The 3,637-nt window shown below is 44.7% G+C and overlaps 1 long non-coding RNA gene across 1 annotated transcript; it reads right to left on the bottom strand.

Annotated features, from left to right (window-relative positions):
* Positions 1-649: 649 nt before the first annotated feature.
* Positions 650-2,316, bottom strand: LOC119359577. The gene is made up of 4 exons (XR_005172598.1): positions 1,921-2,316; positions 1,575-1,662; positions 786-1,128; positions 650-675 (listed from the first exon to the last, which is right to left on the bottom strand). It is a non-coding gene; the product is annotated as an uncharacterized LOC119359577 (long non-coding RNA).
* Between the last annotated feature and the right edge of the window lie 1,321 nt (positions 2,317-3,637).

Below are 3,637 nucleotides of genomic sequence, written 5' to 3'. Positions count from 1 at the left end.
ATTATTACTTTTTGCTTTCTTTAATATGAATAACAAGAACTAAAGGACATATTCATGTCATGAAAAGTGAGGAAAGAACACTCAGAACCCTTTTCACCTTTCTTTTTCACAATCCTTCTCGTGCACTCATCTTGACACGACCAATTATCATCCTTTGGATATATTTAAATAGAAAAATGTTTTGATTTCATTCCTTGATCCTCCACCCTGTCTTGTCAAGCCACAAGAATTATTCGGAACACAAGATTGTAAATTAAATATGTAAAAAAATAAGAGCGCAGAATTAGGATATAGAAATAGCGCAACTCTGATTTCATTCGTTCGCTTTCCCTCTGCTTCGCTTTAGGTCTCCACCCCCGTGTTGTGATACTACTCTTGCATTCCAATCTAACATTCAGGCTTCAGCTAATATAAACTCATTGCTCTTTGTACAATAGAGAAGTAACAGGGGAAATAAGAAAAACTGGGAATTCACTTGCCCACTGAAGTGTGTAAAGCCCAACTCTGAATTTTTGGTTGTACCGTGCATCATCATCCATCTCAGATAGTAAGAGCATGTCCTCTAGCAATAAAACATCTGCTTACTTTTGACCTGGAGGTAAGAAGATGGACAAGGCACCTCCAAATCATCTAAATCGAAACCTTTTGGTCTTTGCTTTCACCATGTCTGAGTACCTGCATGGTGTGAGCAGATCATTCAATCAGTACAAAGAGGAATAATGTTCTAAAAAAGTACACAACAAGGAATAAAGTAGTTCCATCAGTTATCTTGAAACTAAACATACCGTGCGTATAAATCCACCGGATGGTCAATTTTCTCACACCCATTCTCAACAAATCTTGTACATACCAAAAAAAAGTGTCCAATAGGGAGCATATTCAAAAAACCTACAGCTCCTTGAAAGAATGCCCTTCTCCACAGTAACCAAGCAAGCTCATGAATTTTTTGTGATTTAATATAAACAAACATGTGATGTGGAAGTAAAACCATTGGAATATGAAGTGAATAATGTGCATCTACTCAAGTTGTAGGTAATTCTACGTGCGGTTACTACGTCATCCTTGGTGGGGAGGGGAAGTTGGAGGAGGCTCTCGGATCTCGAGAGGCTTGACATCAGCGGCAATAGTCTGCACAACACGAAAATAAAGATTAAACCTTGGTAACAGAAACAATAGGAGACCTGAAATTATGGACTGAACAAAAAGAGATAAGTTGGGGAAAAATTTAGGTCGCCAGACTGATGAGCTCTTGCATATGCATGATATTACAAATGTGATACCTTTGTGCTGCCTTTAGTTTTGAACCACTCGAAGACCATTATGATCTGTCTAGCAAACATGTTAACATAACTATATGGGCAATGCATTTCGAACCATTGACCAAAGCATCCATGCACTCAGAACTAAAAGCATCTAATTGTTCTGTTCTAAACTATTTTAAAGTCTGCACTTTGTATAGCTGCAACTTGGTGTCATGAACTGAATTAGTGCATTACTTACACAACAGATATCAGATTAAGTAGAAGTCGATAGAAATTAGCAGAAATGGGCAACAAAAATCAGCATCCCATCACCTTGCAATATAGAACATACTTTCGCCGACCATCATAGATCATACCGCTAAACAACAAGGCGCATCGGCCGTCCACTTGAATTATTATTCTGCAACAAAACAAAAGCACCCATAGAGCACCAATTAGAAGGGATCATGCACACCAGTAAATGGTCTATATGGCAACAACAACAAAAACCATTTAGTCATTCATCAGACAGATGGTGTGCATTAGGTTGGGCCTGCTTACATGGTACAGAGGCATTTAGGCTACACAAATCTTGTAGATATGTGTGTGCAGAGAGAGACATCACAAATGCATAGATGTGTGTGTAGAAAAAGAGATCAGGAGCGGAGGGGAAGCTCACCAAGGGGTCTCCCCAAAATCTGCCTGTCATGCCAAGGAAGAAGCATGGAAAAGAAGGTGCGGTGGAGGCATAGGCGCTGTCGCCGCTCACGGAAAAACAGAGGCGAGCCTGGCCTCCTCCCTGGCTGGGCGGCGGCACCGCCTCCAGGAGGGCCGACCTACTCCTTCACCTAGTCCCCCACCTCCTCTTCCCTTGCCCCTTCACACCACCACCGGGCTCGCCTAACCCGCGCTCGATCTGGAACCAGCGGTCGATGCGGCCGCATTGACAACGAAGAGAAGGAAGATGAGGTAGAGGGGCTAGCGTGGTGGAGGAGGAATAGCAGGCGGAGGCCATGGCGACGCGAGGAGGGGGTGGAGGAGAGGCGGCGGCGGGGCTCCAGGGCGGAGGCCGTGGTGACGCGAGGAGGGGGTGGAGGAGGGGAGCGGGAGGCTGTGGGGATTGAGGGAAATTAGGGCTAGGGTTTGTGTGATGGCTGGTGCGGGAGTGGGACGAGGCGGATTGGCTGCCGAAGCGTGGAGCGGATTGGTCAAAACCGTCTGCACGCGGCCACGACTGACCCAGCCAACCAGAGCACGAGACGAGCCCACTCGTCATTGGCCAACCAGAACTAACAGTAGGTGAAAATCAGGTTTGACTGCCGTGAAGATCGAACGGCTCTAATACACCAGAAAGGCAGATCGAACGGTCAGCGAAGGCCCAATCGAGGGAGCCTCCTGGACGCGAGTTGGCTAGCCTATATATAGTTTTAAATGGCCAAGTAGAGGTGGCCGCCAAATATTCCCAACGGGATTGCAAATTAGACTGCCTGTTGGAAGGTGTAGAGGAAGAGGTGTTCGAGTTCAAATGACTGTGTACTTTCCTCATCTAGCTGAATTGTATATCATTTGTCATGGCAGACCTTTTCGCTTCAACCTATGGACTCCAAGGTGCGGAGTGTTTACGAATACCATCGCGGATGAATAGGCCGGGGTAAGCTTGGAAAACTAGGCGTAGGGGTCATAGTTGCTTGAACAGACAAGTTGTATCTGGCTAGCTATGTTATATTACATTAAGGTAGTAAGAAACATCTTCCAGAGAGAATAGTTCCATTAAGGGTTCCTTTCCCTGGGTATGCATGCATTTAATGTACATGTCCGAATTGTGATGCGAGCACCACAGTTTGTATAACTTCTGGGGGTGCACAATGGAGTGAGTTTAGAAAACATTTTTAATTCACCGGCCGAATATTCCCTTAAGAATGCTAGCTTTCGGCTTCACCCAGTCCGAGGTACACATTCGGATGACCCGACAGTAACAATGCAGAGGTGCTCCCTTTATGCCCTAGCCGAACTAATGGAAACGTAGGCCATAAACACAGGAGCCAGGCATCCCAGCTTGGCCAAAACTTAAGTCATATCGATGCATATAGTGGCGAAGAAAAGGTACATATGAAAAAACTCATATGTGAGGAGCTTAATGCTCAAGAATTGACAAGAACTTCTGTCTGGGAAGCCCCCAGGTACAAGTAACATACATGTTTAAAGATGTATGTGTCGATGTTGTGCGGTCTGGCCGTACCAAAGCTTTAAAGCAAGAAAGAAGAAAATAATCGACAAAGAGAGACGATTTCACGTGTCGATTGCCCAACCCAATAAGTAGTAGTTTTTGAATGATTCGCGTTAGCCGGGAGTTAGAGATGTACTTTCTATTTCAATGAAGTAACCAACCAAAAGAG

The sequence above is a fragment of the Triticum dicoccoides genome, chromosome 2A, assembly GCF_002162155.2.
Source record: "Triticum dicoccoides isolate Atlit2015 ecotype Zavitan chromosome 2A, WEW_v2.0, whole genome shotgun sequence".
NCBI classification, from domain to species: Eukaryota; Viridiplantae; Streptophyta; class Magnoliopsida; order Poales; family Poaceae; genus Triticum; species Triticum dicoccoides.
Note: the sequence above shows the minus strand (reverse complement) of the source record. Positions and strands in the feature narration are given on the sequence as shown.